Below are 13,568 nucleotides of genomic sequence, written 5' to 3'. Positions count from 1 at the left end.
AAGGATTTTTTTTTTCTTTGAGTACTCCAGCTTCTGTTAATTAATAGAATACCTCCTACTGCTTTCAGTAAGTGTTAGACTGAGCCATTGATTGCACTGAGTACAAGACCAACATGAAGGAAGAGACCAGCACATATACAATCTGATGTTGTTTGTTCTGATAGAACCAGGAAAACAACTTTCTTCTAGACAACAACCTGGAATTCAAAGTTAACAACTAAGTATCTGACAATCAAAACTATCTGTGTTACTTTGAGGACACTTAATCAGAGTTTGCAGACAGGAAAAACTGGAAAATGCTAAGTATTCAGCTCAACAAATTAAATCTGCTTATTTTAGCATAAATACAACTTCTGTGAAATATTTCCTGGAAAATTGTAAAACATATGAAGCCCTCTTTCAGACCCAAACTATACTTAAGAGCTGCAAGTGCGTCTGCCTCTGTACGTAACATTCCTGCCTCAGAATTCATACAGCATTTGACACCTTTGGTTTCCTTGCCATGGATATTTACTAGGCATTTGGGTCAACTTTAGTTTATGAGCCATTTTTTCTCTTAGACGCCTTGCAGGGGTATCAATATTTAAAGAAACAAAAAATTAGAAGTGGATGGCCAGGGAGTAACTGCTCCTTTTACAGGCTTTAGTTTAATCTACATCATTTCCCAAGAAGACTCAGTAACATGTGCAAAATAAGTCACTATTCAGTACAGAGCATGGCATTTAAAATAACATGGGTTACCCAGGAGCCAAGTCTTATTGACTTTCCATGACATTTATTCTTTCCAGTGCCTGAGCTGATTCAGACAGTGGAGCTTAGCAATTTTTTAACATAGAACCTCTTCTCCCCCCCAGCTCTCTCTCTGACTTGCATGGGCTTAATGAACGATATTTTGAAGTATTATGCCTGAATATTATGACATTCTTGTGTTACATCTAATCTGGCCTACACCTGTGTGATTTGCATCTGCTTCTTTGAGTTTTTGAGTTCACACCTATATTTTTATGGTATAAAACTAAAAAATATTGACTAGATTTTTAGCAGCTGTCTGGAGCAGTTACTGCTCCAACATTGCCTTAGGCAGTGTCACTGCCCTAAAGATGCATGTTGCTCTTTCTCAGCTGGAAGGTACTCCCCTTGCATCAGAACCAACAAGCCAGAATGGCTAAATCCTTCTCGTTTCTTCAGGACAAGGTCAAAGCTCACCTTAAACCATGCTAGTCATGGCTGGAGATACACTGCCTGATTCTGCACCATGTCACACATTTACCAATCTGATACTCTGCATCAGGCGTGTTAACCTCTAGCTGAAGAGTAGATCTGTCCCCCTATTCACCTTCTGGATAGCAGATCTGCCCACATTTCATCAACGTACAGACCAGCAGGAAAAACGAGCATATTTTTAATGCTAGCAGTTGTTCTATTCCAAAATAAGACCAAAGTATAACTAAACAAGCGAAATGGAAATTCACATCATGATTCACATTCATGTTGCAAGGAAGCATGTCAGGATAGGTATTGATAATTTACAGTGGCTTGTTATTATCCCTTGCCATAGGTGACTGCCCCTAAACCTTTGCTAGTAGGAGAAACAAGTAAATGCCTCTGCTCCCCTCCAGTGCAAAGCTGCTGTCTCCACTGACTTCGCCTGGACATGGTTTGAGAGCATCTGCACCGTGCAGAGCACAGGACACAGCGTGGCCGTGGCCAGGGGCCATGGCCATGATGGCAATTGATGGAGGTTGATCCAGACGACAATTGTTGTCTAGCAGCAGCACTACATTCTTGTCTATGCCGTAGCTGTCCTGAGAATAAACACAGAATTTTGCCTCCAAGGTTGCAAACTTTTACAAATACCAATTTCATTACGGAAATATTCTTAAATTAAACATGGTGACTAAACCATATGTGTGGAAAAGGAAAGCCCATAAAACATTTAAAACAGCAACAAAGCTATTAAAGCAATTTCACATTAGAACTCGGGTTAAGTGAAAGAAATAATAAGCTGACTAAGTCATACCCTTCTTTGTAATGTTTGAATTGCTTTCAAGTGAACTCTTCATGACAGCATTTGACATATTTAGGAAGTTCCACATTTTAATTCAACATTCAGGGCTTGAAAAAATATCAAAGGGTGTCTATCTATTTATTTTATATAATTGCTAGAATTTAAATGAAAGTGGTTGAATACCAATTTAGGTCCCAAATTGGTTCCTGTGAAAGTGCTGAGAGACTCTGCTGCCGTTTTACAATCAAGAAGTAATTCTGCATGGAGACATGACAGTGAGCACAACAATGTTTCTGGATTTTGTTGTCATTGTTGTTACACGATATGCTAGGAGAGACCTCCATTTTTATTGAGCATATAGGGAATTCTGAAATCACTTAAATTTTTCCATTCCATCTCCAAAATGGAACCCTTACCATCTAATTTATATATAAAAATAAGCATTGTGACTAGACTTCACAAATTGCATGCTGCTTTATAATTTCTTTGTATAGAAATGGGATAGGGAGAGGAATTTGACAGAGACAGTAACCTTTGCTGATATCTATAATTAATGTTTTTAGAGTTTAGTTTTTTAAGTGCATCTATTGATTTGTGGACTACGAAGAGCACAACACTACTGGGTCACACATAACATTGTTCTGTTCTAAGATATCACTGGAACCATTAAAGAAATCAATTAACAAAAAGCCAGATCAGAACCTTGTGAAAAACTGAATGTGGGTCTGTTAGAACTTAGGGCATCATTTTCGTGTACTGACAAAAGAAGAATGTGCAATGCTGTCACTTCTTATCAAATACATCCCATGGAAAGAAAGGAAACATACTTGTTTTCTGAAATGTTTTTTAAGACAAGAAATCTGCCAGGGTCACACAGCCAAAACAAACTTTAGTTCTATATATACAGTCAGAACACATAAAAGGTGAGTCTGCAAAAGTAACCATCTCAGTTGGGAATGCACAGAACCAACACAAAGACCTGGGCTTCTGGGAGCCACCTCAAAGGCACAGGACACTAATAGTCAAGATTATACTTCAGTAGGTTACAGAGCGGCAAAATCTAAGTGTTTTTTCATGAGGAAAGGAAGCCTTCCTGCCTTTGAGATCACTACTGAAACGTGTCGAGCAGAAAATAGGACAGTACAGTGAACAGGATAATGGAGGAGAGACATGCAACCAAAATGAGCTTTCCCAAGTCCTCCTCTTCTGAATGAATTTAAAGATTTCAGTTGACAAAGAATGCAAGAGGACTACAGTTTTTAACATCTCAGCTGGAAGAAACGGAGACACAACTATTTGACATGTTTATCTTTATGAAAACGCACAAACAAAACCACCAACAAAACCATGATCATGATTCAAACCAAGGAAGTAACAATCTGAAAGTCAAATTTAATGCTGCAGTCACTATGGTGTGTGCTATAAGGCAGCATTTGTGACACATTTGGAATTTTGATAGTGTCCAATGTGAAATGGAGTTGAGAGGGCTTTTATTTTCACAAAATAATTTAGTTACAAAGATCTGTTTCCTTTTAATACAAAGAACTTCAGTCCTTTAAACAGAAAGGATCAGAAACCTTTCCTTGCAAGTATGAAGCCTTACCAGTCTCCTGTCATTCTTAGCAGCACCGTTCCAGCAAAGGGGGAATAGAGCTGTTAAATCTGTGTATATATACATGTGACCTTCAGTATGGAGTGTTTTTTCCAGCAACCATGAAGTGTCTACAGTGGTGACAAGTTATTTCCTGAGTAATCTTTTGTGTATATATATCACAAGATGATATAAGATTTCATGCAGTAATCTTACTCTGCTCAGTAGAGTTGGTGTGACATATGCTGCTTTGTGATATAGAACGGAGTAAAATTGAGTTTTATAATATAAGTCCTGACAAAAATAGCAAGTGAAATACTAGAGTGCCATAAAGACAGGGCAAACAGAGCTGCCATTATGGGCATCGTAATATCTCAGACACAGTCCTTGATTTTTAGAATTAATTTCACAGGGAAATGGAATGTCTGACAAGACACAGAGGTGATTTTTAAGAGGGCCATTGACAGAAGCAACCTTAATTTAACCTATCAGCTGAAAGATAGTACGTCTCATCATGTAGTTTCTTCTAAAATCACTCTTCAGTGACAGCATCAAATAAGAGTCAAAGTCCCAGGGCCAGACCAGAACCTCATAACTTTCTGCTCCAGAAGTGAATCCACAGTGAAAAATGAACTCTTGGTCATAACACCCGGGACTTCATGAATAGAAATTTACCAGAAATCACAGGTTATGTAGAAAAAAAAAAAAATCCATTGGACAAAACTACCACTCAAAATACTTCTGTTTCCTCATCTCTCAAGAAAGAAAGCAGCATCAGGCTCATTTCACAACCTAACAGAGACTGAATGACATGACTTTTAGAGATGTGATATGTCTAGAAAGGTGAATGTTCAAGAACTTCCTGGCAGGTAACTTCCATTGAGCTCAATTAAATTTGGATAACTGGGAGTTGACAAAAATCTGCCTAAAGTTACTTGCTTATCACAGATGTGAAGTCAGAAAAGAAGGTGCAGGAGGCCTGCCCTGTGTCACCCCCTGCCTCAGAGCTGACCCTGTACCTTCATGGACTCTTTCTTACACTGGATTCAGCTGAGCCCACTGGTCATACTCTGATGCACAGGCCTGGCTACAAATGGTCCAGAAATGCAAGGAAGAAGTTTAAAACACGAACCTTGGTTCCATGTCATCTCTACTATTAACTTTCAGCAGCTTATGTCTGACCACCTATTGTCTTTGCATCATAGTCCAAACAGCCTACATTGCTGTGCCCTGAGGCTGCTGTACTGTCACTATAGAACCTCCTTCCCAAAACATGTTGCTTTCCATATTTTTAACCCCATATATAACTTCTATCACCTCAGGAGCAGGAAAATCTCCAAAGAAGTGTTAACATCTCAGTTACCAGCTTCTTATATCTTCAATTGTTATTTACAATGTTAATAAATAAATATTTACCATCGCAACCTGTATCATACATATGCTACTGATGAGAGTGAATCCATCAAAAAAAACCATAAAAATCAGCAAGCATGGAAATAAGCCATAAACTTTTCTGGACACATAATAGTTCCAAAGGATGAGAAAAAAAAATGAATCAGCTCTACTAAAAATCCATATTTTCACATCAATACAAAGAAGTCTGGAACATTAAATGTTGGGAGTGAATTATTAATCTTCAGTTTACAGAGAACTTGCTCAATTTGGGTCTGTACAGCCTAATACAGAGAAAATGAGCTATCTCAAAATAGAAACTCTATGTCAAATCTCAGTTTGGTCCTACTTCTGTATAAACCTTGTATTTCTTAATGCCTTTGTGACATATTTGTTTCATTAAAATAGAAGCTTTGGAAAAAACTCTCATCGGCCCATTTTCTTTTGCACCACCTGTTTCTTTTATAACCACAAAATATTCTGATACAATGTTAGAAAGTTATTTAGTAAAAAAATCAAACTCTTGCCCTTGCCCTGCCTTCCCTCCCACCTTGATTTCTGGATACTCTGTAGAAAATATCGAGCCTGAACATCTCTTGGGTACTAACCCAAATTTGTTTTTAAAGAAGGCTTCTACCTAATCAGGTATGTGGTGAAGCATTTCAGATGAAGTACGTGATATGGAACAGCATCCTTCCTCTGAAATGACAGAAGCTTATCGCATCCACCTGAAAGCAACAGATTGAAGTTACAGCGCTCTTCTATCTGTGCTGGCTGGAATCATACAAACAGTTGCACGGTGAACATCATTTACGTGTATGAGTGTATTCAACTGAAGGGAGGAAATTCCACTCAAGTGTAGTCTCTCTTAGAACAGCAATACGATCAGAGCAGGTCAGTCTCATGCCTCGCAGAAGTAACTCTGATGATTTCAGAAATACTGCAGCAGGGATAAATTTAGCTCTGCACAATAAAAATGAGAACTTTATTGCACCTGAACAATTGTCTGTACTGTATCTTCTCTGAGTAGACATAAAACATCAGAGGAGGAATATTCGGTATGGCTTAAATTTTTTTTATTGTTATTCTTGATGCCAGTTACTGTCAAAAATAGAAATATTTTCATAGTAAATAAAATCACTCCTATACTTCATATGTTTGTTTAACTAGGGGAAAAACATATTAAAACATCATGAATTACTATTTATAATATAGGATTTTTATGTGCAATTACTTTTTTCCAAACATTAATAAATCAGGGGGAAAGCCTTGCCATCCTTGCAAAATACAGACTACACTAGGTACAATTTGTTTGTATTGACTTTCAGAGGCATTTACAGAACACAAGGTACAATGTAAGAAGAATATATTACTTAAATATTTTCACAGGTATGTTCTTTTCACTTCAGAACTTTAGAAAAATAACATCTTTCCAATCTGCTGAATGCTCCCTGCCACTTCTGTGTGGCATATGGGGCAGCATTTCTTGTTAAACACACTGGGGTTTATTTTCAATATGATCCAAACACCAGGTAAGTATTTATGGTTAAATCATATAAATCAACATCTTTTTTTTAACAAGTAAGAACAAATCCACCAACTTGACATGAATGAAAAGAGATCTTTGTAATGTCATTACTAGTACTGCTTGCTTTCTAAACAAGGAAATACATTTTAAGTGTTTGGTTCAGTCTGTGATACACATCAACATGCCCATCAAACAGACATGGTAGTATTCTGACACTATGTTAACCTGACCATTACACACATTTCTGTATGTACTATATGCACACTTCGTCTCTGGCATCAGCGTGTGTTAGAGAAACTAAGAAACATAAAGGATAAGCAATGAACATTTGGTTCATCACAAATCTTGCTGAAGAAATAAGATCTGATATAGAAACAGTAAACCCGGCTTTCACTAAGGTTTATGAAGTCCTTTGTGAGGTTAAACTACTTTCTCACTCACCCCAAACATTTGACCTTCCTTCCGGTTCACTTAGAAGGACCTAGTTATCCAAAGCTACAGAAGGAGGCTCTTAAGGAGAAGTCCAAGTGTTCTTAGGCCAAGGGTTTGGTTTATAAGCCTGTCTCCTGAGGTTTCTTTTGGGTCCAAAGCAAGAAGAACATGCTGGTAAATAGTTAGGAATTCAACATATAGTTAGGAAATCCACATGAGATATTGGGATGCATTCAGATGACTCAAATCAAGGTTATGGTGACCTTCACATTTCTGATCAGCTCACAAGACAGCAGAAAACACAAAAGTCAAAAGACAGGGTATCTCCTGAAATAGCTGGGTAAACCACTGGCAAAAGTCACAGTTATAAGAAACACTGGGTGAAGCAGAGGAGAGCGGAGGCAGGGAAAACAGACTGATGGCCAGACAACTGAGCCAAACAAAGGCCTCAGGATGATTCTGGAAGGCAGACTAGAAAGGGCATAAATAATTTTGCCACGAGCCAAGCAGACAACACAAACACAGGGGATGCACAGGCAGACAAGCCCCAATGATATAAAGCTGCCCACTAACTGCAAAACAGAGAACAACTTGCTGGGCCTTAAATATCTGTCATATGACCTTGTTTTGACATGCACAGAAGAGCACCAGCTCCCATGCTGCAACATCAGCTGCAATGGTACAGCTGATGAACTAGGTGTAGGACCGTGGCTTCCAGGATTTTTGTAGACCTGTTTGCTAGAACCAGTGTCTGAAAAGCGATTAAGGCACCTAAAATAGATATTTTAAAATGTTTTAAATGAGACATCAGCATGGTGCTGGTGGAAACAAAATAAGACTTACTAAGGCTTGTGCACTTCAGGAACAGCTGATGGAGGCCAGGTGGGGTACATGGGGTACCTACAATGGGACTACACATACTTAGCACCTGAACACTCGCTTTCTAACTTACACAGTGGAAAAAACAGAGGACTCCTCTGACAGCACAAACGACAGATACAAAAGTTCCACAGTGGTATCACTGGTCAAACAAAATGAAGTGTGGTATTCAGCTTATCCCTTGACCCTTTGTAGGCCAAAACACTCCTTGGTTTTAATAACATATTACTGTTTCCATCCCACATCACAGATCATCTCAGGTTCTCTGCTCCAAATGATTTTCTCTTCCAAAAAGAAATGTAACAAATTTCACATCAAAACAGTTAAAGTAGGAGCACTTACAGGACAAATGGAGAAATTCGGAAAGCCCCACAGAGCACAGACTTTTCTAGAAGAAACCAGAGAGGTTTCTACAGGAATAAGTTTCTCTAAACCAGAGGCTTAGATTCATCTAGATTGCAGATTTATCTAAACTAGAATTACACCTAAATATACAGTGAAAATATATCATGAAATGCAAGCAAAAAATGATTCATATACAACCTCTATAAAATGCAGTTTTAGACTGATCAGACTACTACAAATTTTCTGCAACTGCAAGGGAAGTATGTGTCTGAAGACCAAAATATTTATGTGCATGAACAGAGATCAGATGCATAATTTCAGCCATTCCATTTCAAAATTTTTGCTTATAGCTTCCATAAAATTTCTTTGGAGTTTAAGATACAGGTATTTCTCTATGTCAACTGGATATATGTCCTTAACACTAACTACAGAAAATGAGACGATGCAAATGCAGTCAAGTTGTATCTATGGTTAGCACAGTGTTCATCCCACCATAGGGTCAGACCCATCTGTTATTGCATGTACTGAGTCTGGCTGGGATGGAGTTAATTTTATTCACAGCAACCTGTATGATGCTGTTTTCAATTTATGACTAAAACTGTGTTATTAACACACCAGTGTTTTAGCTATTGCTGAACAGTTCTTGCAGAGCACCAAAGCTTTCTCTGGTTTTCACTCTGCCCCCCTGCCCCAGCAAAGAGGCTGGGGGTGAACAGGAGGTTGGGAGGGGACACGGTTGGGACAGCTGACCCAAACTGACCAAAGGGTCACTCCATGCCATGTGTCATGTTCAGCAATACAAACAGGGAAGGAGTCTTTCCCAAGCAGTCATTCCTCAGAGGCTGAATGGGCATGAGTCTGTTGGTGAGGGTGGTGATTGCCTTTGCATCACTTGTTGGGGTTTTTTCATGTTTTCCTTCAAACTGTCTTTATCTCAGCTCAAGAGTCCCTCTTGCTTCTGCCCTTCTGATTCTCTTCCCCCCTTGCTGCTGGGGGTGGGACTTAAGCAAGTAGCTGGTGGTGCTTTGTTGCTGACCAGGGTCAACCCTTCACATTGAGCAAACAGGGGAAGACAAATGTATCCTGTGTTGCCCATTCAGTGACTCTGCCTGAAAAGCTGAGACTGCCTTAAGTCATCACCTACTTTATCAGCATTTTGCACTTACCTAGTGATCTGTAGAGCCCTTACAAAAGCAGGTAATAGCTGAAAGGCAAAAAGCTGGGCAATTTACTTGCCACCCCAGGATTGCCCCCATCTGGGAATTTATTGCTTACAAACCATGAGCTGTACCAATGAAACTGCCATTAATTCATAAATATTTCCTGTGTTATGCTCTTGCTTGACCCTGCTTGTAGCTGCGCTGGCCAACTGCTTACATCATCTACATAGTTTGGCTGGAGTTTACTAAAAAGCTGCCTCTGAAACACGGTTATTTGCAACATGGAGAATCATGAGACCAGACCCTCTGTCATGCCGTCTTCTGGCAGAAGAGTACAGCATCTACTTTAAAGCTCTGAGTTATTTCTGAAGCCTCAGCTTCTTATTTGTAAATCTTTTATGCACTTAGTGTTGCACTAAGGTATTGAGAAAAACAAGCCAGCAGTCCAAAGCTGCTCCTTCTGTTCCAAATAACAGAAAGGCTGTGAAATCACCATGTAGACAGTTGCTAATATGTCTGGAGAATAGTACAGAGCTGTATGAGATACCAGCTGCCTCAGATACTAGTTGCTTTCCAGCAGCACAGCCAGCTCAGAGCTGATTAGCCTGATGACGTACTGTGACATTCAAGCATGTTTTCAAGCACATCCAGAATTCTTTGGTTCTTCCAGATGACTGTCAGCATTCGACATCTACCAAGTTAGCCAGAGTGGATCTGTCCACAAACATGATTGTAATAATAGCACAGACGGACCCTTTATTTTACGTACATAACGTAGAATTAGAAGGATAGACATATTAACTCTTCATAACTGCAAAATAATTTAGCAAAGATTTTTCCTCTGTATTTATCCAATTTTACTTAAAATAACTCAAAGATAATTATACTTCTCATTTTCCTCGACTTCAAACTTGCACACCCCATTCCAAGGAGGGAGTGGATTTTTATAGCTATAACATGACAGTAATTTTATTCTTTAAGACTTTGCCAGCCATGGCACTTGGGGAGCAATATAAAAGTAATAAACACATATTTAAAAAGATACAATAGAAATACCATTTTGAAAACAGACTTAAAATACAAATTAAGCAAGCAGAAAAAGGTGGTCTAATAAAGTAAAGACGGCATTAGTCATAAAAAACTATAAGCTCTTTGAAATGGAAGAGTCTGCTATGTTCAGTAATAAAGATGAATTAAAAGAGAAGCCACAGGGGGCAGGGCTTCCCCACCTTGATGTTTTACCTTAGCACAACCATAATCATCAAGCACCACTTGTATCATGAACAGGAGCAGGGGATATCGATCACATATGTCTAGAAATGAACACAGTGCTGTTGAAGTAGTCTTTAATATCAAAAAGGTGAAAGTGTTCTTGATCACAAATCATTATGAAATCTTGGGCAAGGATAGCTTTAGCAAAACCTATGATCAAGTGAGTAAGCAGAGATGGAGGCTCTTCCACTCCAAACACCACAGACATGGTGATGGAAAGTGCAGAGCAGAAGGTAAAAGTGGAAAAAGGAGAAAGGACAGCATAAGCCTTGGCAAAATCAAAGGGCCAACTCAGGCTGTAAAAGTGAAAAGAAGCAGCTTGCCCAGTCAGACCAGGGAACAGTACAGAGACCAGGAGCTGGTAATGAAGTCAAAGGGAAAGGGAAAGGCAACGTGGTTTCAGCTACAGCAGCAGAAATCCTATTTAACACATTGTATGGAAGCACAGATTTCCTTCCTGGATTTTATTTGATAAACATCTAGTGTAAGAGCATTGACAGTGCTGAACCAATCATTTTCAACTGGTTTCTAATTGATTAATAACACATTAACCTGAGGTGATTAATGAATCTACGGTGACCTTTAAAACAGCAGTGAAAGTACCTTGGGTGACAACTATTAGAAAATGTAAAGGCAGACATGCTCTTGCTTTCTGAACAAGCTGCAGGTGCTGTGGATGCAAAACAAGAGCTTTCATTCAGTTCTGCCTGGCACAGGTTTTACATTCAAATAAACTCCAAAACCTGGAGTTACACCACAGATATCAGCAGCAGAACCAAACTGATTTTGAGGAAGATCTGACAAACAATTTCAGCAGTCTAAATTTAATGATATTATGAGCTCCTATAACAGAGTTGAAGCTGTGCCTTTACAGATGCTTGTGGAAATGGAACAAAGTGTGAAGCACTCATTTTAGGGACAGGTTTAAGTTCAGGTTCAGAGATTGTGACTTCTACATAAAAACCCAAAAAGTTGTTAGGTAGATCTTATTTATGTGGCAATCAGATTTTTGGAAGCTTTTTATTCCCTCTCACTTCAGCTATTTTTAGCTGAACTCTTTGTCCCCATTCTGGCCAGACCCATTTAGCCACAGTAGGATAGAATGAAGTACAGCAATGGTCCCATGGGAGCGTTCACCCACTCATTAATTACACACAGGAACACAACTAAAAGCTCTGGCATTCTACAGGAGTTGAATAAAAGCAGATGATGATCTTTTTAAATTTTGCTTTATGCTTCTTGTATTCATAGCTTTTCAATACACTTGCACAACATCAGCAGAATGAGCATCACTCCTTTGTCAGCCATCTGGGTGCACGAAAAACAGCCTGCCTGAGACTGGACTGTGAACCATGGCACCAAAACATCATGTTGAAACAGAGCTCTGTGCACCAGCCCAACCAACCACGTGGTTCAACATGCTGTCAGTCATCAGCAAAAACATGTAAAAAGCAAGGGAGAAACATTTGCACAAGTCACAGTTTAGCAATAAGTAGCCAGACCTCTGGCTTTTACAGCACTACTAGCAGGCGATTTGCCTCAAGCTTGCCTGGGCAGTCCTTCACGTAGAACATTCCCTTTGACTAAAACAAATCACTTGGACACAAGGGCAGTGGAAACAGCCCCAGAGCAACTAATTAATCAAATCTTAAAATAAAATTAAGAAAGAAAAAAATAAATAGATCGAAATGTCAAAATACCATTCCAATAACAGCACTTCTATTGTTAGCTTTGTACCGAAACGGATGCCAACAACTGCTTTCTTCCTGGCAAATCTGAATGTGACAGAAGAGAGCTCACCTCCTCTTCTATCGACTTGTTCTGGCAAGTTGAAAGTCAACAATTTATTTTTAAGAATATTAAAAATATCCATGACACCACACTAAAAAGAATCACAATTTATTTCAAAACTCTTCTCCCAAAGCTCAATGAATTTTTCTCAAGGTGGAAAGCCACACCAGCATGACAGAAGATTGTTTCTGTGCATTTGAACAGCTTGGTTCTGACTGGTAACTAGAAGTTCTGGTTTTGGCTGGAATGGAGTTAATTTCCTTCCTAGTAGCTGGTATGGTGCTGTGTTTTGGATTTAGAGTAATGGTGATAAAACACTAATGTTTTTGTTGTTGTTAAGCAGTCAAGGACTTTTCAGCTTCTCACTCTGTGCCAAGTACACAAGGAGCTGGAAGGGGACAGGGCCAGGACAGCTGACCCCAGCTGGCCAAATAGATATTCCACACGTCATGCTCAGTGTATATTTTGTGGGAAGCTGACCAGGGAAACCAGCAGAGCATTGATCACTGGGTGTTGAGCAATTGCGTTGTGCCTCACTAGTTTTGTATATTCTTTTATCATTATTATTTTTATTGCTTTCTCTTCCTCTGTTGTCCTATTAAACGGCCTTTATCTCAATCCAGGAGTTTTACTTTTTTTTTTTCCCATTCTTCCTCCCTTCCCACTGTGGTGCAAAAGTAAGACAGACAACGCTTGATTGACAGTTTTTCCATTTTTATATCTCCAGGAATGTTACAAGACATACACGAGTGGCCCTGATAATGTGAGGCCTAAGAGAACAAACTGCAATAGAGAGCCAGATTTGTAAATCCTTGGGATACCAGATGACTTATGCAGGAATATTACAATAAATTGTTTCTGAAATCGCGGCAGGCTGCTTTGGGGAAGGATCTCTTCTGTGTCCTCCCAGGAACGGAACTTTTGTTATTCTAAATTGCTCTAATTATCTCTCTTCAGAGCCCTGTGGCTATAGCTATTACATTTCCAACACAGGGACAACATTCTGCAGGCAATAAGATACTTCCAAAATGTACCTTTCAAACTAGTTAGCAAAAAGCTATGGGAACTCAAAGAATACTCTTATAATCAGAGAAAGACGTATGATTCTGCATTTTTAGCCCGAGGAGAAACTAGGCAGAAACTAGGTATTACACGTTTTCTCTTGGGAAA

The sequence above is a fragment of the Nesoenas mayeri genome (assembly GCF_963082525.1).
Source record: "Nesoenas mayeri genome assembly, chromosome: 4".
Classification (NCBI taxonomy): domain Eukaryota; kingdom Metazoa; phylum Chordata; class Aves; order Columbiformes; family Columbidae; genus Nesoenas; species Nesoenas mayeri.
The sequence above is the reverse complement of the archived record's forward strand: the minus strand, read 5'-3'. Positions refer to the sequence as shown.